The sequence below is a fragment of the Rattus norvegicus genome, chromosome X (genome assembly GCF_021556685.1).
Source record: "Rattus norvegicus strain SHRSP/BbbUtx chromosome X, alternate assembly SHRSP_T2T, whole genome shotgun sequence".
Classification (NCBI taxonomy): Eukaryota; Metazoa; Chordata; class Mammalia; order Rodentia; family Muridae; genus Rattus; species Rattus norvegicus.
The window spans coordinates 122,176,483-122,201,669 of record NC_141554.1 but is presented as its reverse complement, the minus strand read 5'-3'; the positions used below and the strand labels follow the sequence as shown (position 1 = coordinate 122,201,669).

The window sequence follows — 25,187 nt, the reverse complement described above, 5'->3', positions numbered from 1 at the left end:
ATGGCACAGAGGTAAGGAATAAAAGAAGCTTTGGCTCTAGAGATCAGAAAATCACTGGTAACCTTTGAGACTGCAGTTTCAGATTAGGGGACTGGAAAAGTTAGGAAGAATTTTTCCCCTCAAGGGAAAAGGGGTTCATATGGAAAGGACAAAAAAAGTGAGTGCTGAATAATATATCCTCTTCCCCATCTGAAGGACATGAGAAATCTCTACATATGAGTCTTCCCTATTTCTCAGTCTGTAAGATATCTGTAAGAACACAGACTAAGTTCTTAAACTCACATTATAGAAGGTCCTGGAAATGGCAAGAATGAGAAATTCAAGTAGGAGCTATATCAAGAAATGTAAGAGGTTAGGAAAATGTTAAAGACATGCTTTGCAAACATCCAGTTTTTTTCATGTTCAAATGGCCAGCCTAATTAAATACAAATCAATACACAATGCATCATGGCACAACCATTAACATCACTGTAAACTCTACATGAAAATTTGTAAAGTCTACATTTTAAGGGGAAAACAGCTAATAAAATGGCATATTTGTGTAACATCACATATATTCCATCTCATTCCTTTTTGCAATTATTAGATTGAAGCGTCCCCAGTACTAATGAAAATTTTGTTCCAGAATGATGGACCTAGCAATGCTTATTATTTTACTCTTTCTATATTTCTACATTAGTTGGCTAAAGGTGTGAGTTTATATTTTTACCTAATCAGTAGTGATACTTTAACTGCTTTCCTCACTGTTGGTTTTGAAAAAGGCCCATCATCACAGACCTGGAGAAACCAGATTACAGAGAAGAGATACCCATAAAGCCTGAGGCCATTCTTCCCTGAACGCTTATCAGGACAAATAATCCAGAACATTTTTTGAGGCAGCATCTCACCTTGAAACTCTGGCTAGCCTGGAAGTCACTATTTAGATCAGAATTGCCTGAAACCCCCAAAGATCCTTTTACCTCTGCCTCCTAAATGATTGGATCAACGGCATGTACCATTATGCCTGGCAATATAGAACATGCTAACAAGAAAAAAAATGTTGATTTAGAAATTAGAGTCAAGGTAAAAAATTAAGTGATGCACAAAATGGGAAGGAAGGAAATGGGGTAAACTTCAAAGATGGGACAGGAAAGAAGCAAGTTCAGACATGGAGCTTCTGCATTGTTTTGTTTGTCGAATGGGTTGTTTCTTTTGGAATTATTGCCTAATGAGCTCCCAAAGGCATGCAAACATTAACACGTAACAACTTGTTTTTGAGTCCAATGAAATGTTCCTAATCAAAGAGACATAATTCTTTACTTAAACTTGTATTTTGTATAGCTTTTGCTAATTCTACTATCACATTCTCAGAGAGCGAACAAATCTGAATCCAAGGTAATGTGTAATTTTGAAATTACAAAAAAAAATCAATGATATCCGATCCATTACTATAACTCTTTGATGAATACAAATATCCCAAGGCAGCATTCATTCCCCATGCTTCTGTTTCAGAATGATTTCTACTTTAAGAAAAATAGGTTCACCAGTCTGAGGATAAGTTTGTAGCAGCTAGGAAATGCTGCTAAGTTTAAAGAAGGTCTGCACTGTAATAAAAGCAGTATCACTTATGTCGGATGCTATTTTCTTCTACTCAGTTAAGTCGTCTTATGATCTGTGTACATGCACACATATGCATACACACATATGATTCATAAATGACTTACCAAAGGGTATTGAACAATCTTAACAAAGATTTTGGTCTAAATTAAAGAAAAGGATATTAATGGAAACATTTTCTCACACATTATTAAAGATATAATGGAGTTAAAGGTTAATTCCATTCCATAAAATGTAGATCACTTAAATTGAGTATTTCCTGAGGATTCACCTTCAAACGTTATTTTAAACATTCCAATGACATTCAAAGGACATTGGCCCTAGAGACAGAAACTCTGCCAGCAGTCATCACCTGATGCCTACAATAGATTCATGGGTATGTCAAAAAGTGTTAATCACATAAACCTTTGATTAAACCAGTTTAATTATCTCCATGGTCTACATGGCAAAGCCAAGTGGATTTTCATTATGAAGAAAGAATCTTTGTATAATTGCCAGTGATGCAAAATTAATGAGGATAACTCAAGTCTTAGGATAGACGAGCGTAGGAATCAATAGCTGTAACAGGTGTTTTGTCAAAGCAATTTCCAAAATTCAGAAATGATTTTCATTTTTCTTTTGATAAACCAAAACTACAGCCTAAACATGCAAAGAAAAATCTTACTCACCAAAGGGAATTCAGATAGCATAATTGCCCCTGAAGTTTATGTAGCTGTGCTGAAAGGAATGTATATAAACCCCTCCTAGCAAAATGATGATATTCCATTTTTAAGGACTAGCCTCAGAAATGATTACTTATTCAGCCAAAGTAGTGAGAAACATGTAATGAGCAATTGAAACTCTTTGGGCAAATTAATGCTGAAAAACATGGAAACTACACATTTTTTTCTTATTTCATGGGGATTTTTGGAGCTGTTCTCACCCCATGCACAACTTCTTCTATTTAGCTTCCTCATAGCCACATCCCAAAAGAAACAACATAGGTTTCTATGCAGTTACATAAGTTTCATCCTTCATCTTTCCTTTTCCTCATTCCAGATATTAAACTTATTTCTAAGATGTTTTGATATTATCTTCTAAAAGTACTTGGGATACTTTATTTATTTTCTACTACAATGTCCTAGTCAGAGCTATTAATTAGTTATGCAAACCTATATTACCAACATGACATTTCTGTCTTAGATACTGTCCTATTTCTGAGACAAAACACCCCGACAAAGACACCTTATAAGACAAAGCATTTAATTGGGGTTTTTCTTATAGTTTAAGAGGGTAGTTATATGACCATCATGACAAGGAGCATGGCATCAAGTATGGTGCTGGAACAATAGATGAGAGCTTATGTCTTGTCTATAAGCATGAAGCAGAGAAGGCAGAGGGAAAAACAGACACAGAGAGGTGCAGAGAGAGGGAGAGAGAGAGAGAGAGAGAGAGAGAGAGAGAGAGAGAGAGAGAGAGGGAGAGGGAGAGAGAGACACAGACACAGACACAGACACAGACACAGACACAGACACAGACAGACACAGACATAGAGACAGACACAGTCACAGAGATAGAGACACAGAAACAGACACAGACACAGACACAGACAGACACAGACATAGAGACAGACATGGTCACAGAGATAGAGACACAGAGACAGACACAGACACAGAGACAGAGACACAGAGACACAGAGAGAAACCACTTTCACCAACTAGGAATCGGCTCTTTCAAATTTAACATCTCTAAAAATAAATTGGTGTTAATAGTTCATAATCCCACCCTACCTGTTCCATTTTCAGTGTTCCCTTGCTTAGTGAATAGAAGCATCAACAAGCGTTGCCTGAGTTGTTGGTTATTTGAGTGTATCTCTCCTTTCCTTCCAATTACAAGAAAAATCAAAATTTTCTTCACTATACTGCCAGTCCATCCAGATCTACCACTATCACCATTATACTCCGTAAATGAACACTCTTAGAGGTTTTAATTAATCTGCACATATCAACTCTAAGTTATTTTGACATGCATCAGAGACATTTGAAAATCATACCCTTCTGCCCTATTATTACAGACTTCATTGACTTCCTATGGTAGTAGGAATTGTATAGTATACAAATACAATTCCTCAAGAAAACTTCTCAAACTTTAAGTACTATGCATCAACCTTGCTCACTTGTTCATTTCCATTTAAAAGTTCTGCTCTCATCTTTTGACTCAGATTTCACCAGTCCTTTTACAAATAGTCCCAGGAGTTGTGATTTCTTCCTTTCTAACACAACCTTGAGCATGCTTCACCTAGGATGCAATACCACTGACATACCTGAAAGCACTCCTGCTCCCTTGGCTGAGTTTATTTTCATGATCAGTTTCCCCACCACCATCACATGGAACAACTCTTAAGATTGTTATCCATCTTATAATCTATGATAACAGCCTCCTCCCCCATGCTACTTTATACCACCCGTAGATGCCCTGGTTTCTGTTTTTCTCTCTTTTGCTGAGTATTTGTAACTATCCTTAAAGGGTTATTGAATCATTCATGGGACTTTTGCACTGCTCACTCAGTTATATTTTTTACATTTGTATAATGACTTAATCATGTAGTCTCTTTCCCCCTGACTATTAGAATTGTAGAGGCAAGAGCCTCACCTCTTTTGTTCACTGTTTTACACTCAATACCTAGCATAGTGCTTGTTATAGAGAAAGTTGCAGAAATATTCATGATTATCAAAGACAAAAACAGGTACAGTAAAATAAAATATGATTTTCCGTACATCTCATTTATATTGTTGAATTATATCTTTCACCATCCATTGTTTTCTCTCTCTCTCTCTCTCTCTCTCTCTCTCTCTCTCTCTCTCTCTCTCTCACACACACACACACACACACACACACACACACACACACACACACACACACAAATTCTTTACTTTCTCCCCAGAAGCTTTCCTTCTTTTGATGTCCTTGAAGCTTAGGAAGTTTGGTTTTGTGGAAGCAGGAGCAAATCAGGCATGATAAGAAACCAACATTTCTCTACCATGAAGTTCTTAGCATAGGGAAAAACACAAAATAATTAAACTAATTATAATAATCATTATTATTAATTTCTATAAATTTTCATTATGCATAACCAATAAATTTCAATTCAATCAGTATAATTTACAGTATCAACAGATAAGAAAATTGATGAAAATTAAAAAGCCACTTAGGATAAAAACTCTCATCAAACCAGAAATTAAAGGGAACTTCTTTGACCTGATAAATGGTGTCTACAAAAAGAAATTAATACAGTGCAGTGGTTGATAAGAGAGTAGACCAATAGAACTACAAATACATGTAAGTGCCCAGAACAATATTAAATATACCATTGTTGCTTTATCATTGTTTTCCTCCTCCATATTCTTCTTACATATTGACCCATCCACCTCGGGGCCTAGGTATCTCCTTCTACAATAAATCCAAGCTGGTTCTATTGTAAATAGTAGATTACTGTCTTTTTAAGAGAGGCTAAAAATCCTTTCACTTTAACTGGCAATAGCTGCTTTTTACCTCTACTTGATGGCACAGGAAAAATGAGTTTGGATATTGTTTTAGATAATCAAAATGTTGCCTTTGGATTTATTGAATTATTTAGAACACCTGGTTTGGGGCTCTCTTGAACAATTGGGGTTCTGTTCATCTATTTGACAAGTTTCAGTGATTTACATATACTTTGAAACTCCCTATGAAAAATGACACCTATTGAAATCTCTTCTCCTGGAACTCCAGAAAAGAAACTCTACCCACTTCAATTTTACCTCTCTCGCTGTCTCTCTCTGTCTCTGTCCATCTGTTTTTGTCTCTGTGTCTGTCTCTGTGTCTCTGTGACTATCTTTCTGTCTCAGAGTATGTGTCTGTCTCCCTTCCATCCTTGCATAAGAATGCTTCTGATTCTGTATTCAGGGATTCAGAAATTTTAAAATTATTTTTAAAAGAAGAAAATTTCTGGAATATATATCTGGCGGGTTTTTTCTAACATACTAATTGAAATGTTAATTTCAAGTTCATTGCCTTAAAATGATTTTGGTCTGGTGTTTTCTAATGGTAAGGATGGAATAATCTAATCACAGAATTTAGGAGATATAATGTCATTATGCCTAAGATCATCTTTTTATTAAGAACTCAAAATATGAACTACTTTTACTAGATAAATTTAAAATATAAAAATTAAAAGACTAGTTTCAGAGTAGACCTGTATATAGATACTTTTGCCTTGTTTTATTTAAAATATACATATTTTAAACATGTTGAGATGGGTTAATTTTGGCTTTTGGGTAGCTGCTAAGAGATAAGTAATAACAATTGTAATAATAATAGATATTAATGTAAATCATGTCTTTGATGTGTTAATATGATGCCATGGTTCTTGTTTCCCTCTCAACAGAAACACTGATGTAAAATTTGAAAGCAGGGCTCAGAAGGAAGTTTGAGGATCACTTGATCTGAAAAACAGAATACAATAGGCACCTTTCCAGGGCCTGGACCTGCTGCTGGTATGAATATAGCAATTAGAGAGAAGGTAGTTTTATTCAAGTGTGGGCTTGGGAAAATGGAGTATTATATGCCTCAGAGAACAACTGTCCCCATTTTGAAGTAGAGGGTGGTCTCGGGGGATTTATGGGGCAATAGATGAAAAGTTCCCATGCTTAGATAAGTTCTTTATTCACGGTGGAAGTTTATTCCTTGAAGGGTAGAGAGTTCATCTTGCTGTTTTGGAACTTTCAGGCCTGGCAAGATTGACTATTGCACCTTAACTAATAGATTAAGCAAAGGGCAAACCTGGCACAGCTTTGTAACTGTAGCTAAGGAAAGCTGCTTACCTCATAATAAGATGTATCTTCTTTATAATTTTATTTTTTTCTTCTAAAATTTTAATTTCTTTTATTACACTAAAAATTCCCAGTATTGGAACAGGTATGGGGATTTGGTCAATACCCAAGTTCCCAAAAGTTTTTGTAGAAAGTTTTGTTTAAATTATGTGGTCATGTTGGGTAAGACTCCTGATATTGTTGATTTCTCTTTCCAATATGAATTTTGTTCATAATTGGCCCTGATTTGGGGCACAAGCTGTGGTCCCCAAGTTCAATAAAAATAATACTAAATACCTTACCCAGAAATTCTTAACCTGTGGATCACAACCCTTTGTGGGTGATCAATCCATTCACAGGGGTCACTTAAGATCATTAGAAAACACAGATATTTACATTACAATTCATAATGGTAGCAAAATTACAGTTCTGAAATAATAACAAAAATCACTTCATAATTGCAGTTACCACAACATGAAGAACTGTATTAATGTGTCAGAACATTATAGAAAAGTTGAGAACTGTTAGTCTATCCCATCGCATGAGGACACATTCACCTGTACATCAATACATGTCCTGTAAATAAAAACTAAAAGAATAAATGACCACCATTTCATACCAGAAAACCTACCTCATATAGGTTGACAAGTGATAGCAAGATTAGGAGAAGATGGCAAAGGATGCAATTTGAGGCTGTTCTGTAAGTATTCAAACTCAACAGGGAGACTCTGCTATGAATACCACAGCCTTACTGGGTGTCATAAATACCAAGAGTATTAGCTTTGTGTTTTTTCTTCCTTTACTACCCAGGTGATTGGATCAACCAGACAGAAGCTATACATGCAGAAGTAATGATTTGACTCAGAGCCAAGAGCTCAAAGACCTTTTAGAGCAGGTTATCAATAAACTAGTTCCTTCCAGATCCTCTCCCCTCAGGTAACAGTTGTTGCACACTGAGGTGGCACGATTATAGAAGTCACTAAGGGTCAGAACAGTTAAACTTTATAGCTTAACACATTCAACAATGATGTTTGGAAGCTGGAAAAACAGATTCTCCTAACAATGACAGCAACATACAGTTTATATGGCAGACCATTTCATGACATATATTTCACTCCCTCCCTCTCTTCCCCCTTTCTCTGTGTTTCTCAGTCTCTGTCTTTCTCTCTCTACCTCCTCCACCAATTTCATGTCTCTTATTTCCAAGTCTGATTATGTGTGTCAATATGACCAAATCTCTGCCTTAGTCTCCTTATCATGATTTCAACAGGAACTATCAGTGAAGAACTTTCTATTTCCCCCAATTTGTTGCTCAGTCATCTCATCTGCATGGTATACCACTGCCACTGCCATCACCACCACGAACACATAAAGACTAAGAAGTTTCAGGTATTCAGTCTTTCACAGAAATATTGCATAAACAAAATATTGTCTAAAATTCCTCTGTGTTAGGTCAAAATATTCAACCAGTACAGCAGCAAAGCAAATTGGATGCTTGTAAGCAAATGTAAATGGGCGGAAATATAATGGGACTTCTCCCCTGCTTACCCTAACTCCTCCCTAGCATATCCTGGCACTGTTTATGGAAAATATCAGATCAGTACATGATTCCTTCTCTTGAACAAGAGACAGCAGAGTGTCAATAATTGGTAATTTTCTAACCTATCTGGCTGATGCCTGAAGGATTGGTCTCTATGTCCCTTAAGTCAAAGCTCAGATGGCCCAAAGTGCAACAACTCAGATCTCTAGCTTTTCATAAATGTGCTGCAGGGGGGGCAGCAAATCCACAGATGCTCAGGGCAAGAGATTACAGACAGGAGGATACAATAGAATTGTTTAAAACCCTGAGAAAAACCAGTGGGAAGACTCTTAGGGAAATTAAGATGTTAAAACCCAGCTGTGCCCAATGTAAAATCAACAAAAGCACACACATTGACCCAGAGAAGACACATGCCCAGAAAAATGAGAGACTTTAAGCCTTCACAGCAGGATGATCCCAAGCTCAAATATATCCTGTTAATTAGTAAAGTTCTTCTCTTGCACAGCCAGTCTGCAAAGAATGGAAGGAATCACTGTCTTTACAAATCTAATATCCAACAAAAGATCATAAGGCATATGAACAAAAGGGAAAGCATTCCATTCAAAGGAACAAAATTAATCTCTAGAAACCATCTTAAATAAACAAAACACTTTAAAACAATGTCTTTGTACATAAAAGATTTAACGGAAAATACCAAAGGAAATAAAGAAAATATTTATAAAAAAAAAAAGCATGACAGTATCAACAGAGACAAAAAAGACATTTTAGAAAAGAAACATAGAAATCAGGGAGATGAAAATAGAAAGGTGGAAACTTTCATAAAGACTTGAACAGATAGAAGAAATCATGTATCAGTTAACTTGTAAACAACCTTTGAAATGAGCATGTATCAGGAAACAAAAAATTAAAACAGTGGGGAATAACAAAGAAACAGGACTTAAGGGATATATGAAAAACCATAAAGTAGAGCAAAGGAAAAATGAAGAGGAAGAAAGTTCATAAGGGAAAAATAACTGCTCCCACATTTCTAAATTTATGGAAAATACATGGTTATACAAATATAAGTATATAAAACTCCAAGCTAAAAAACCCCACACTAAGACATAACATTACTGAAATATTGAAAGAGAAAGACAAGGGAACTCTTGATGAAATTAGAATGAAAACAACTGTCTTGATTGAATTAATGCCAGCTTGACAGAAGCCAGTGTCATCAGATGGCAGGGAAACTCAATTTGAAAGAATGCCATCCTTAAATATGATAGAGCCAAGCCTGTGGGGGAATTTTATTAAATAGTGATTTGTGTGGAAGGGTCATATTGTGTGAGGGGCCCCACTTAGAGATGGTGGTCCTGGGTTCTATAAGAAAGCAGGCTGAGCAAGACATGTGAGCAAGCCAGTGAGCAGCTTCCCTCCATGTCATCTTCATTAGCTTTTGCCTTCAGATTCCTGCTTGAGTTCCTGTTCTGGCTTCCTTCTCTATTGGATTATAAGCCAAATAGTTGCTTTCCTCCCCAGGTTACATCAGATAGGATATCAACAATCTTCATAAATATTAGTAAGTAGGGACTGGTTGGGGACTCAGTAGTTAAGAGAAATGATTATTCTACCAGAGAGCCGAAGTTCTATATCTAGCATCCACATGAAAGCTCAGTTTGTAAGACTAGTCTCAGGAAGAAATGATGCCCTCATCTGGAGGGCATTGTACACATGTGGTACCTAGACTTGCATAAGGACAAAACACAAATACATACAAAACAATAAAATAATAATTAAAAATAGCAAACAACTTAGTGCAAATTTTTTTAAATCAGAGTTGGGTCGATCAATTGATAGGTGATAGATTTAAAAAAGAAACTAGCAGCGGAAAACTGACTCTATACTAAAACTGTCCTTCCAAACTGAGAAGGAAATTAAGATATTCCCAAAGAAAAACATTCACAAGAAGTTTAGTATCACTAGATCTACCCTTCAAATTAGGCTGAAAAGTCTCTAAAATTGAAAGGATGCTATAGAGTTACTAAAAAATAATGATATAAGTTCAGCAGTAAATGGATATACATGAATAAGCCCCTTCCCTATTTATTTGTTTGTATGTTTATTTATCTATTTGTTTGTTTGTTTACTTCACAATATGATCACACACACATCCTGCTCACAGTACCCCCCACAAAGCCCCTGCCCTTATCTCTTCCTCCCCTTTGCCATGACAAGGGGGACATGCCTCCGGGTACCAGCCTACCCTGGCAATTCAAGTCACTGCAGGACTAGGGCATCTGGGTTCTTTCCAGCTTCTGGCTATTATAAATAAGGCTGCGATGAACATAGTGGAGCACGTGTCTTTTTTATATGTTGGGGCATCTTTTGGGTATATGCCCAAGAGAGGTATAGCTGGATCTTCAGGCAGTTCAATGTCCAATTTTCTGAGGAACCTCCTGACTGATTTCCAGAATCGTTGTACCAGTCTGCAATCCCACCAACAATGGAGGAGTGTTCCTCTTTCTCCACATCCTCTCCAGCATCTGCTGTCACCTGAGTTTTTGATCTTAGCCATTCTCACTGGTGTGAGGTGAAATCTCAGGGTTGTTTTGATTTGCATTTCCCTTATGACTAAAGATGTTGAACATTTCTTTAGGTGTGTCTCAGCCATTCAGCATTCCTCAGCTGTGAATTCTTTGTTTAGCTCTGAACCCCATTTTTTAATAGGGTTATTTGTCTCCCTGCGGTCTAACTTCTTGAGCTCTTTGTATATTTTGGATATAAGGCCTCTATCTGTTGTAGGATTGGTAAAGATCTTCTCCCAATCTGTTGGTTGCCGTTTTGTCCTAACCACAGTGTCCTTTGCCTTACAGAAGCTTTGCAGTTTTATGAGATCCCATTTGTCGATTCTTGATCTTAGAGCATAAGCCATTGGTGTTTTGTTCAGGAAATTTTTTTCCAGTGCACATGTGTTCCAGATGCTTCCCTAGTTTTTCTTCTATTAGTTTGAGTGTATCTGGTTTGATGTGGAGGTCCTTGATCCACTTGGACCTAAGCTTTGTACAGGGTGATAGGCATGGATCAATCTGCATTCTTCTACATGTTGACCTCCAGTTGAACCAGCACCATTTGCTGAAAATGCTATCATTTTTTCATTTGATGGTTTTGGCTCCTTTGTCAAAAATCAAGTGCCCATAGGTGTGTGGGTTCATTTCTGGGTCTTCAATTCTGTTCCATTGGTCTATCTGTCTGTCTCTGTACCAATACCATGCAGTTTTTATCACTATTGCTCTGTAATACTGCTTGAGTTCAGGGATAGTGATTCCCCCTGAAGTCCTTTTATTGTTGAGGATAGTTTTAGCTATCCTGGGTTTTTTGTTATTCGAGATGAATTTGCAAATTGTTCTGTCTAACTCTTTGAAGAATTGGATTGGTATTTTGATGGGGATTGCACTGAGTCTGTAGATCACTTTTGGTAAAATGGCCATTTTTACTATATTAATCCTGCCAATCCATGAGCATGGGAGATCCTTCCATCTTCTGAGATCTTCTTCAATTTCTTTCTTCAGAGTCTTGAAGTTCTTATTGTACAGTTCATTTACTTGCTTGGTTAAAGTCACACCGGGGTACTTTATATTATTTGGGTCTATTATGAAGGGTGTCGTTTCCCTAATTTCTTTCTCAGCTTCTTTCTCTTTTGTGTAGAGGAAGGCTACTGATTTCTTTGAGTTAATTTTATACCCAGCCACTTTGCTGAAGTTGTTTATCAGCTTTAGTAGTTCTCTGGTGGAACTTTTGGGATCACTTAAATAAACTATCATATCATCTGCAAATAGTGATATTTTGACTTCTTCTTTTCCGATCTGTATCCCCTTGACCTCCTTTTGTTGTCTGATTGCTCTGGCTAGAACTTCAAGAACTATATTGAATAAGTAGGGAGAGAGTGGGCAGCCTTGTCTAGTCCCTGATTTTAGTGGGATTGCTTCAAGTTTCTCTCCATTTAGTTTAATGTTAGCAACTGGTTTGCTATATATGGCTTTTACTATGTTTAGGTATGGGCCTTGAATTCCTATTCTTTCCAGGACTTTTATCATGAAGGGGTGTTGAATTTTGTCAAATGCTTTCTCAGCATCTAAAGAAATGATCATGTGGTTTTGTTCTTTAAGTTTGTTTATATAATGGATCACGTTGATGGTTTTCCATATATTAAACCATCCCTGCATGCCTGGGATGAAGCCTACTTGATCATGGTGGATGATTGTTTTGATGTGCTCTTGGATTCGGTTTGCCAGAATTTTATTGAGTATTTTTGCGTCGATATTCATAAGGGGAATTGGTCTGAAGTTCTCTTTCATTGTTGGGTCTTTGTGTGGTTTAGGTATAAGAGTAATTGTGGCTTCATAGAAGGAATTCGGTAGTGATCCATCTGTTTCAATTTTGTGGAATAGTTTGGATAATATTGGTATGAGGTCTTCTATGAAGGTTTGATAAAATTCTGCACTAAACTCGTCTCGACCTGGGCTCTTTTTGGTTGAGAGACCTTTAATGACTGCTTCTATTTCCTTAGGAGTTATGGGGTTGTTTAACTGGTTTACCTGTTCCTGATTTAACTTCGGTACCTGGTATCTGTCTAGGATATTGTCCATTTCCTGTAGATTTTCAAGTTTTGTTGAATATAGGCTTTTATAGTAAGATCTGATGATTTTTTGAATTTCCTCTGAATCTGTAGTTATGTCTCCCTTTTCATTTCTGATTTTGTTAATTTGGACACACTCTCTGTGTCCTCTCGTTAGTCTGGCTAAGGGTTTATCTATCTTGTTGATTTTCTCAAAGAACCAACTCTTGGTTCTGTTGATTCTTTCTATGGTCCTTTTTGTTTCTACTTGGTTGATTTCAGCTCTGAGTTTGTTTATTTCCTGCCTTCTACTCCTCCTGGGTGTGTTTGCTTCTTTTTGTTCTAGAGCTTTTAGGTGTGCTGTCAAGCTGCTGACATATGCTCTTTCCTGTTTCTTTCTGCAGGCACTCAGGGCTATGAGTTTTCCTCTTAGCACAGCTTTCATTGTGTCCCATAAGTTTGGGTATGTGGTACCTTCATTTTCATTAAATTCTAAAAAGTCTTTAATTTCTTTCTTTATTTCTTCCTTGACCAGGTTATCATTGAGTAGATCATTGTTCAATTTCCACGTATATTTGGGCATTCTTCCCTTATTGTTATTGAAGACCAGTTTTAGGCCGTGGTGGTCCGATAGCACGCATGGGATTATTTCTATCTTTCTGTACCTGTTGAGGCCCGTTTTTTGACCAATTATATGGTCAATTTTGGAGAAAGTACCATGAGGAGCTGAGAAGAAGGTATATCCTTTTGCTTTAGGATAGAATATTCTATAAATATCCGTTAAGTCCATTTGGCTCATGACTTCTCTTAGTCTGTCTACGTCTCTGTTTAATATCTGTTTCCATGATCTGTCCATTGATGAGAGTGGGGTGTTGAAGTCTCTTACTATTATTGTGTGAGGTGCAATGTGTGTTTTGAGCTTTAGTAAGGTTTCTTTTACGTATGTCGGCGCCCTTGTATTTGGGGCATATATATTTAGGATTGAGAGTTCATCTTGGTGGATTTTTCCTTTGATGAATATGAAGTGTCCTTCTTTATCTTTTTTGATGACTTTTAGTTGGAAATTGATTTTATTTGATATTAGAATGGCTACTCCAGCTTGCTTCTTCTGACCATTTGCTTGGAAAGTTGTTTTCCAGCCTTTCACTCTGAGGTAGTCTGTCTTTGTCTCTGAGGTGTGTTTCCTGTAGGCAGCAGAATGCAGGGTCCTCGTTGCGTATCCAGTTTGGTAATCTATGTCTTTTTATTGGGGAGTTGAGGCCATTGATGTTCAGAGATATTAAGGAATAGTGATTATTGCTTCCTATTATATTCATATTTGGATGTGAGGTTATGTTTGTGTGCTTTTCTTCTCTTTGTTTTGTTGCCAAGACGATTAGTTTCTTGCTTCTTCTAGGGTATAGCTTGCCTCCTTATGTTGGGCTTTACCATTTATTGTCTTTGTAGTGCTGGCTTTGTAGAAAGATATTGTGTAAACTTGGTTTTGTCATGGAATATCTTGGTTTCTCCATGTATATTAATTTAGAGTTTTGCAGGATACAGTAACCTGGGCTGGCATTTGTGTTTTCTTAGGGTCTGTATGACATCTGTCCAGGATCTTCTGGCTTTCATAGTTTCTGGCGAAAAGTCTGGTGTAATTCTGATAGGTCTGCCTTTATATGTTACTTGACCTTTTTCCCTTACTGCTTTTAATATTCTTTCTTTATTTTGTGCGTTTGGTGTTTTGACTATTATGTGATGGGAGGTGTTTCTTTTCTGGTCCAAACTATTTGGAGTTTTGTAGGCTTCTTGTATGCCTATGGGTATCTCTTTTTTTAGATTAGGGAAGTTTTCTTCTATGATTTTGTTGAAGATATTTACTGGTCCTTTGAGCTGGGAGTCTTCACTCTCTTCTATACCTATTATCCTTAGGTTTGATCTTCTCATTGAGTCCTGGATTTCCTGTATGTTTTGAACCAGTAGCATTTTCTGCTTTACATTATCTTTGACAGTTGAGTCAATGATTTCTATGGAATCTTCTGCTTCTGAGATTCTCTCTTCCATCTCTTGTATTCTGTTGGTGAAGCTCATATCTACAGCTCCTTGTCTCTTCTTTTGGTTTTCTATATCCAGGGTTGTTTCCATGTGTTCTTTCTTGATTGCTTCTATTTCCATTTTTAATTCCTTCAACTGTTTGATTGTGTTTTCCTGGAATTCTTTGAGGGATTTTTGTGACTCCTGTCTATTAGCTTCTACTTGTTTATTTATGATTTCCTGGAATTCTTTCAGGGATTTTTGTGACTCCTCTCTATGGGCTTCTACTTGTTTATTTATGATTTCCTGGAATTCTTTCAGGGATTTTTGTGATTCCTCTCTGTAGGCTTCTACTTGTTCTCTAAGGGAATTCTTCACATTTTTCTTGAAGTCCTCCTGCATCCTGATCAAATATGATTTTGAAAGTAGATCTTGCTTTTCTGGTGTGTTTGGATATTCCGTGTTTGCTTTGGTGGGAGAATTAGGCTCCAATGATGCCATGTAGTCTTGGTTTTTGTGGCTTGGGTTCCTGCACTTGCCTCTCGACATCAGATTATCTCTAGTGTTACTTTTTTCTGCTATTTCTGACAGTGGCTAGACTGTCCTATAAGCCTGTGTGTCAGGGGTGCTGTAGACCTGTTTTCCTATTTTCTTTCAGCCAGTTATGGGGACAGAGTGTTCTGCTCTTGTGCGTGTAGTTTTTCCCATCTACATGCCTTCAGCTGTTCCTGTGGGCCTGTGTCTGGTGTTCACCAGGCAGGTCACTTGCAGCAGAAAAGTTGGTCTTAACCTGTGGTCCCGAGACTCAAGTTTTCTCGTAGGGTGCTGCCTACGAGCTCTCTAGGGAGGCAGCAACCAGGAAGATGTGCGCCGCCCTTTCCAGGAGCTTCCGTGCACCAGGGTTCCAGATGGCGTTTGGTGTTTTTCTCTCTGGCGTCAGAGATGTGTGCAGAGTGCAGTCTCTTCTGGTTTCCCAGGCATGTCTGCCTCTCTGAAGCTTTATCTCTCCCTCCCCCTCATTTCTTTTCCTTTTCTTCCTCTCTCCTACCCTCCTTTCTTTCCTTCCTTCCTTTGTTTTGATTTTCTTTTGTCCTTATTTCTTCCTTTTTTCTTTCTTTTCACAGGATTAGTAATTGAACACAGGGCCTCATGGACACTATACAAGCACTGTAGCACTAAACTCTATCCACAGCCCACTTTTTAATTTATAGAGATACTTTCTGGATCTTATTTCAGTATCAATTCATTCTTGGTGTGTGTAATTTACATTAATTTTATTATTTCATTATGCAAACTCACTTTTTAATGATCAGATTTGATGCTTATTTTTTTTCCTTTTTGATTGTTTGAATTTAGACTTTTACCTCTTGTAAGATTAATGTAAAAGTCCAAATTTTTAAAGATATTTTAAAAAAATTTTACTTATATATATGTATGGCATGGATAGCATTGAGTCCTACAGATCAGGTTTTCCAGTACTGACATCTGTATTTCTCACTGTTATAATTGTGGCAAAGGCTCTTTTAGGAGGCTGGGCAGATGTGCTGTTCATGAAGCATGAATATTGGCCCAACCCTACAGTTCACTCCCTCATCCCAGTAATCATAAATATATCATCTCTGTGTTGTGATATCTTCAGCATGTAGTGGTTTGATTGAGAATGGTTCCAGTAAGCTCATATATCTGAGGTTTGATTCCTGTTGGTGAACTATTTAGGAATGGTTAGAAGGTTTATCTTGGAGTTTTGAAAGTCCACACAAATCTCAATTGCTCTTGCTCTCTCTCTCTCTCTCTCTCTCTCTCTCTCTCTCTCTCTCTCTCTCTCTCTCCTTGCCTGTGGATCAGCAATAAGCACTCAGCTACTGTTCCAGTGCCATACTTGCCTGCCTGCATGCCACCATGCTCCTTGCCATGGTGACCATGAACACATTCTATGAAACTCTCAGCAAGTCCACAAACATTTTCATGATGTCTCTTCACATCATAGGAATGTAATGAAGACACTGCATTAAGTTGTATGCACTCTGTTTCATGCAAATTCTCCTAACTTCATACCCATTTGATATGGGGGATAAAACATAAACTAAATATTGCCCACTCACTTTCAAACTGTGACTCACTTATCTATTAGGTGATATAGCATCCTGGAGGGGGGATTATTTTGATTTAAAGTGTCAGAAAAATTTCTTAGAAGTTGATTTTCAGCTTAGTCTGTAAGAATAATTGGGGCCCAAGGGACAACCTGAGAAAATTCAAGAACATGTGATTCTGGCATAAATAATTTGATGAGGCTGAGTCATGGGGTGGGTGTAATGGTTATATACCTGATGACTTGGTAGAACAGAAAAATATAGTGAAGGAAATATTAGAGAAAAGGCCAAAAATATTAAACATGATGAAAATCAAGGATTGTTAAAGTTTTTGTCTACATACTACTCCTTCCTTTGTTTTGTCCTTCCCTATCCTCCTTATTTTCTTCATCTCAAACAAAAAATCTTATTTTGCGGTGTTGGGGCTAGAACTGAGGCTCAGGTGCATTTTACGGACATGCTGTACTGTAGCCACCCACCACCACTTCATAACAACAAAAATGTCACTGTGTTAAACTCATTATAGTTACGTGATTTCTCCTGTGTCCCCTCTACATCCAGCACAATCCTTGAGCATGGCCCTATTCAATAGAAATTGGTTGAATTTTGATCTGAACTACTTGATTGCACCTTTAAGATTAGTTAATATAGATAAGAAAATCAATGTGATATTCTAAGCTATCATTTTGAAAATATCTGTCTTCACAATGGATTTCATTGAGCTTGTGGCTTTATTTTATCTTTTTTGCAAGAGAACAGTCTTTATTCTTTGATTTCTGAGTTGACCAGAAACACTAACTTGTATCTCTAGCATTCCCTGTCTGGAGATTGGTTTGTCATCCCTGAAGGCTTTTACCTTCCTGCGGCAGAAATTGCACTCTCTGTTGCCTTTTCAGCCAACAAAATCTGTCTTTAACAGCACTAATACTAGCATCGCTGCTATTAATAATGTTGACGAAAATGCCAGAGTAAATCAGCATCCCTTTCCTTCAGAGCACTTCTCAGCCATGTATTGATGCTTTCACAGTCAGTGTTAAGATTTCTGTGGACTTAAATTTATTTTTCACATTTCCATCCAAGGAATTGAATAATACAATCATTTTTGTTCCTTAAAAATTTATGAAGTGAATTGATAATTAATTATGACTCTTGTTTTACTTCAGAGATGCATTATGTTACAACGATAAAGACCTTTTAAACACGATACAACTAAAACTTAGAACATATTTTTAACCAGCAACTAAACAAAAGAATTATTGGATTTTTCACACAGCGTTATTGAAGTTTAAGGGAGGTAAAGATCACTGGTTGTAAGAAATCAATAAAACCCAGTTCAGCAAACATTTACTCTGCCTAGACAGAGGGATAGATTTGGGGGAAGTATTGGCAGAATAATGATTCAGGGAAATAATTAATTGGAAAAATATAGAAATAAGAATGACTGAAAAATTCAAAGACTAGAAAAGAGACTACTCTGACTGATGAAAGGCATATGGAGAAGGAAACACTGTTAAATTCGGATGGTACTTTTGTTAATACTTTTATACTTGTTAAGTTTAAGAGTATGCCACACTAGTACACAAGATGGTGGGTCCTTGTTGGGATAAGAAATGTTTAAACCTGTGCAATTTACAACACCTTTACTCTGAAGAAAAAATAAAATTAAAATATTTACCTCCAGAAACCTAGGGAGGAAAAAGGTTGGGACGACCTTTAGAATGTACCAGAGACCAGGGAAGTGAAAGACTCTCAGGATTCCAAGGGGAGGACACTAGATGGCATGCCTTAGAAGGGGGAGAGGGAACTTACTGAACATACCTTCAGCAGAAAGACAGGGGGGCATCAAGTGAGGGTTGGGGTTTCTATCCTACAGTCAAAGCTCTCACCCATGATTCTTCCTCTCTGGAAGGAATGCAGGGATGGAAAGGGAGAAGAGCCTGAGGAAAAGAAGGTCCAGTGACAGGCCCAAAGTGGGACCCAGCTCAAGGGAAGGCCCAAGATCTGTAACCATTACTGAGGTTATGGAACATTCACAAAAAGGGACCTATCCTGTCTGCCCTCCAAAATATCCAACAAGCAGCTGAAAGAGTCAGATGCAGATATGAGTACCCAACCAATGCACAGAAGCTGCTGACCCCTCTGGTTGAATTAGAGACAAGCTGAAGGAAGCTGAGGAGGAGGGCAACCCTGTAGGAGGACCAGCAGTCTCAATTGACCTGGACTCTTGAGATCTCTCAGACACTAGATTACCAACCAGGCAGCATCCACCAGCTGAGATGAGGCCTCTAACACATATACAGCTTAGGTTCAGTCAGAGAATATACACTTTACCCTCAAAGGACTGGAGGCCCCAGGATGTGTAGAGGACTTGTGAGGTGAGTAGGGTGGGGATATCATTTTGGAGACGTGGAATGGGGGTAGGGAGGAGGTATGGGATGTCAAACTGTCGGCAGGTGGTGGGGGTGGACTGGGAGGGAAATAAAAACTGGAGTGTAAAAATAAATTTAAAAAATAGACTTCAAAAATATTTATTTCAGTTTATTTTATGTATATGTGTGTTACATACATGTGTGTCATCTGTGTAACAGATTTTGAAAACTCAGTGACACACCGTCACTAGCAAGCAACTTCTCCTAATCCTTCTCAACCAGTTACACCAACCAGGGACCAAAAATTCTAATAGATGAACCAATAGGGACCTTTCTCACTCAAACCACAACAATCAATTTAGATGACATCTCTGATTATAATATCATTATATTTTATTTGATGAATATTATAGACACTGAAATACAATGTTTCAAATATATGTATACTGAGCAATATCTAAATAAGCTAATTATATTGTTTCACATGATTTATATTTACACTAAAACCTTAAATATCTACTTAGCAATTTTAAATATACAAAACTATTTTGCTAACTACCACATCATGCAAAAAATCTCTTGAATTTACAATTGAACTTTTCTTTATTTTATTTAAAATAAATTTATGCCATATATTAATATGTAAGTACACAACTATGTAAGTATATTTTAATTATAGTCTCCCCTCCCCAACTACTCTGAGAACTCCTCACCTTTCCTCCTATTGGAATCTACAACTTGTCTGACTCTTGGTGGAAAACTGACATCTAAAGAACAATAACAAAATAATACAAAAGAAAAACAAACTGGAAGCAAGCAGAAGGAAAAGAACCTAAAAAAAGCACAAGATGTACATGTAGGTGAGAATGGCTAAGATCAAAAACTCAGGTGACAACAATGCTAGCGAGGATGTGGAGAAAGAGGAACACTCCTCCATTGTTGGTGGGATTGCAGACTGGTACAACCATTCTGGAACTCAGTCTGGAGGTTCCTCAGGAAATTGGACATTGAACTACCTGAGGACCCAGATATACCACTTTTGGGCATATACCCAAAAGATGCTCCAACGTATAACAAAGACACGTCCTCTACTATGTTCATCGCAGCCTTATTTATAATAGCCAGAAGCTGGAAAGAACCCAGATGCCCTTCAACAGAGGAATGGATACAGAAAATGTGGTACATCTACACAATGGAATATTACTTAGCTATCAAAAACAATGACTTTATGAAATTCATAGGCAAATGGAGGGAACTGGAAAATATCATCCTGTGTGAGGTAACCCAATCACAGAAAAACACACATGGCATGCACTCATTGATAAGTGGCTATTAGCCCAAACGCTTGAATTACCCTAGATGCACAGAACACATGAAACTCAACACAGATGATCAAAATGCGAATGCTTCACTCCTCCTTTAAAAGGGGAACAAGAATACCCTTGGCAGGGAATAGGGAGGCAAAGATTAAAACAGAGGCAGAAGGAACACCCATTCAGAGCCTGCCCCACATGTGGCCCATACATATACAGCCACCCAATTGGACAAGATGGATGAAGCAAAGAAATGCAGGCCGACAGGAACCGGATGTAGATCCCTCCTGAGAGACACAGCCAGAATACAGCAAATACATAGGTGAATGCCATCATTAAACCACTGAACTGAGAACGGGACCCCCGTTGAAGGAATCAGAGAAAGGACTGGAAGAGCTTGAAGGGGCTCAAGACCCCATATGAACAAAAATGCCAAGCAACCAGAGCTTCCAGGGACTAAGCCACTACCCAAAGACTTTACATGGACTGACCCTGGGCTCCAACCTCATAGGTAGCAATGAATAGCCTAGTAAGGGCACCAGTGGAAGGGGAAGCCCCTGGTCCTGTCAAGACTGGACCCCCAGTGAACGGGATTCTTGGGGGAGGGAGGGCGGTAATGGGGGAATGATGGGGAGGGAAACATCCATATAGAAGTGTAGGGGGAGGGGTTAGGGGGATGTTGGCCAAGAAACCGGGAAAGGGAATAACAATCCAAATGTAAATAAGAAATACTCAAGTTAATAAAGAAAACAAAAAGATGTACATGTAGACAAGAAACGTTTTTCCTCACAAGAATTTCTAAAATAAGAATGGTTTGGAGACATCCCATTTAAGACTGAGCATTCAAGGTACCACTCTCCCTCTACATCTTGTTTATCTGTGGCTCTCTGTATTCTTTTTTTTTTTTTTTCGGAGCTGGGGACCGAACCCAGGGCCTTGCGCTTCCTAGGCAAGCGCTCTACCACTGAGCTAAATCCCCAACCCCGGCTCTCTGTATTCTTATCCACTTAAAAAAGAAGCTTTTCTGATGATAATGTGTATGAGCAAAACCTGATCTGAGAGTATAGGAGAATATCATTAGGAGTCATTTATGCCTAGGTTTCTTCAAAAGATCACAATGCTGTGATCCTTTAATACAGTTTAATACAGTTTCTCATGTTGTGGTGATGCTCTAACCACAATATTGTTTCACTACTACTTCATAAATATGATTCTGCAACTCTTATGAACCATAGTGTAACCCATAGGTTGAAACTACTACTTAACCAGAATGGCAGTATTGATTTTCTCCTAGGTCCCTGAGCAGTGTTGGATATGAGTTCTATCTCATGAAATGGAACTTAAAGCCAAACAGATAATACATAAGCTTTGTATCACTATTACAGTGTCACAGCTTGCAGTCTCCAGTGTAGATCGAAGACTTTGAATCTGGGCTGACCAGTAATTCTATTAGATGTAACCCATTCCTGGAACTAGGAGCTTTAATTGATGATAAAAGAGGCCCACTTGGGGATCTATCTCTCCTATTCCTTTTGGTCACCTTTATATATGTTTATATTTGGTGAAGATTCTATTGCATTGGTTTTCCATATGGCCTTTCAGATGACCTCAGTTTTAGCTGTATTTCTCCATATTTTCCCTTACTCTGTATTTCCTCCTCTTTCAGTTCAATCCTCCCATCCATGTCCCCCCTAATCCATCCATAACTATCTATTCTATCTGCCCTTCCTAGGGAAATCAATTCTCACCCACCCCCATTCACTTACTTTGCACATGAACTCTGTGGTTATACAAACTATAGCTTGCTTATCAAAGGCCAGCTAACATTGACATATAAATAAAACTGTACCATATTTGTCTTTCTGGGTCTGGGTTACCTCACTCAGGATGAATCTTTTCTACTTCTCTCCATTTACATATAAATTTCATGACTTTATTTTTTTTAAAATAGTGAGTAAAATGCCACTCTGTCAATATACCACATTTTTTTTCATTCATACATTGGCAAGTATCTATGGTGTTTGCAATTCTTGACTATTATGAATAGAGTAGCAAAGAACAAAGATGAACAAGTGTCCTTGTGGTAAGCTGAAGCATCCTTTGGGTATATGCCAAAGAGTGGTGTAAGTAGATCTTGAGGTAGATCAATCCTCAAAAAATAATTTCTCAATTTTCTGAGGAACCACCACATTGATTTCCATAGTGTCTATATATTACTCTCACCAGCAATGCAAGGGTGTCCCCTTTATACTGCATGTTTGCCAGCCTGAGATGTCATTTGTGTTATAGAACTTGGTCATTCTGATTAGTGGAAGATGGAATCTCAAAGTACTTTTGATTTGCATTCCCTTGATGACTAATAATATAGAACATTGTTTCCAAGACATTTGTGATCTCTGTTGAAAATAATGTTTAGATATATACCCCATTTTTAATTGGATTATTTATTTGGTAACTAGTTTCTTGAGTTCTTCATATATTGTAGATGAATTCCCCAATAAAAAGACACAGATTAAAAAGTGCATACGCAAAGAGGACCCAGCATTCTGCTGCCTACAGGAAAAACACCTCAGAGACAAAGACAGACACTACCTCAGAGTAAAAGGCTGGAAAAAAACTTTCCAAGCCAATGGTCTGAAGAAGCAAGCTGGAGTAGCCATTCTAATATCAAATAAAATCAATTTTCAACCAAAAGTCATCAAAAAAGATAAAGAAGGGCACTTTATATTCATCAAAGGAAAAATCCACCAAGATGAACTTTCAATCCTAAATACCTATGTTCCAAATACAAGGGCACCTACATACATAAAAGAAACCTTACTAAAGCTCAAAATACACATTGCACCTCACACAATAATAGTAGGAAATTTCAACACCCCACTCTCATCAATGGAGAGATCATGGAAACAGAAATTAAACAGAGACAGAGACAGACTAAGAGAAGTCATGAGCCAAATGGACTTAACAGATATTTATAGAACATTCTATCCTAAAGCAAAAGGATATACCTTCTTCTCACCACCTCATGGTACTTTCTCCAAAATTGACCATATAATCAGTCATAAAACAGGCCTCAACAGGTACAGAAAGATAGAAATAATCCCATGCGTCCTATCAGACCACCACAGGATAAAGATGGTCTTCAATAACAATCAGGAAAGAACACCCACATATACATGGAAGTTGAACAATGCTCTACTCAGTAATAACCAGGTCAAGGAAGAAATACAGGAAGAAATTAAAGACTTTTTAGAATTTAATGAAAATGAAGGTACAACATACCCAAACTTATGGGACACAATGAAAGCTGTGCTAAGAGGAAAACTCATAGCTCTGAGTGCCTGCAGAAAGAAACAGGAGAGAGCACATGTAAACGCTCTAGAACAAAAAGAAGCAGACACACCCAGGAGGAGTAGAAGGCAGGATATAATCAAACTCAGAGCTGAAATCAACCAAGTAGAAACAAAAAGGACCATAGAAAGAATCAACAGAAGCAAACGCTGCTTCTTTGAGAAAAACAACAAGATAGATAAACCCTTAGCCAGACTAACGAGAGGACACAGAGAGTGTGTCCAAATTAAAAAAAATCGGAAATGAAAAGGGAGACATAACTACAGAATCAGAGGAAATTCAAAAAATCATCAGATCCTACCACAAAAGCCTATATTCAACAAAACTTGAAAACCTGCAGGAAATGGACAATTTCCTAGACAGATACCAGGTACCAAAGTTAAATCAGGAACAGATATACCATTTAAACCACCCCATAAATCCTAAAGAAATAGAAGCAGTCATTAAAGGTCTCCCAACCAAAAAGAACCCAGATCCAGATAGGTTCGGTGCAGAATTCTATAACACGTTCACAGAAGACCTCATACCAATACTATCCAAACAATTCCACGAAATTGAAACAGATGGAGCACTACTGAATTCCTTCTATGAAGCTACAATTACTCTTATACCTAAACTACACAAAGACCCAACAATGAAAGAGAACTTCAGACCAATTTCCCTTATGAATATCAACGCAAAAATACTCAATAAAATTCTTCCAAACCGGAGTCTTGGTTCCAATATAACCAAAATAAAAAAAGAAACAATGGTTGTGCCTAAAAGGGCCATGGCCATGTGCAGACAATTCGATGCACGATCTGTGTCCGGTGCATGCGCAAGGATAAGGCCATTAAGAAGTTTGTCATTTGGAACATTGTAGAAGCTTCTGCAGTCAGGGACATATCTGAAGCAAGTCTCTTCAACGCTTATGTGTTTCCCAAGCTCTATGTCAAGCTGCACTACTGCGTGAGATGTGCCATTCATAGCAAGGTCATCAGGAATCGATCTTGTGAGGCACTGAAGGACTGAACACCCTCACCACGATTCAGACCTCTTGGCGCTGCAGCACAACCTCCACCAAAGCCCATGTAAAGAGGTGATTTCATGAAGGCAGAAAGAAAAATACCATGGAAAAATAAAAGTGATAATTTAAAAAAAAAATTCTTGCAAACCAAATCCAACAGCACATCAAAACAATCATCCATCATGATCAAGTAGGCTTAATCCCAGGGATGCAGGGATGGTTTAATATATGGAAAACCATCAACATAATCCACTATGTTAACAAATTCAAAGAAAAAAAACACATGATCATGTCATTAGATGCTAAGTAAGCATTGGACTAAATTCAACACCCCTTCATGATAAAATTCCTGGAAATAACAGGAATTCAAGGCCCATAACTAAACATAGTAAAAGCAGTATACAGCAAACCAGTAGCTAACATCAAACTAAATGGAGAGAAACTTGAAGCAATCCCAGTAAAATCAGGGACTAGACAGGGCTGCCC

The 25,187-nt window shown here is 37.7% G+C and overlaps 1 pseudogene; it reads left to right on the top strand.

The window, feature by feature from the left end:
- On the top strand, window positions 1-24,706 carry LOC147998340 (small ribosomal subunit protein eS26 pseudogene; annotated as a pseudogene).
- Window positions 24,707-25,187: the final 481 nt, after the last annotated feature.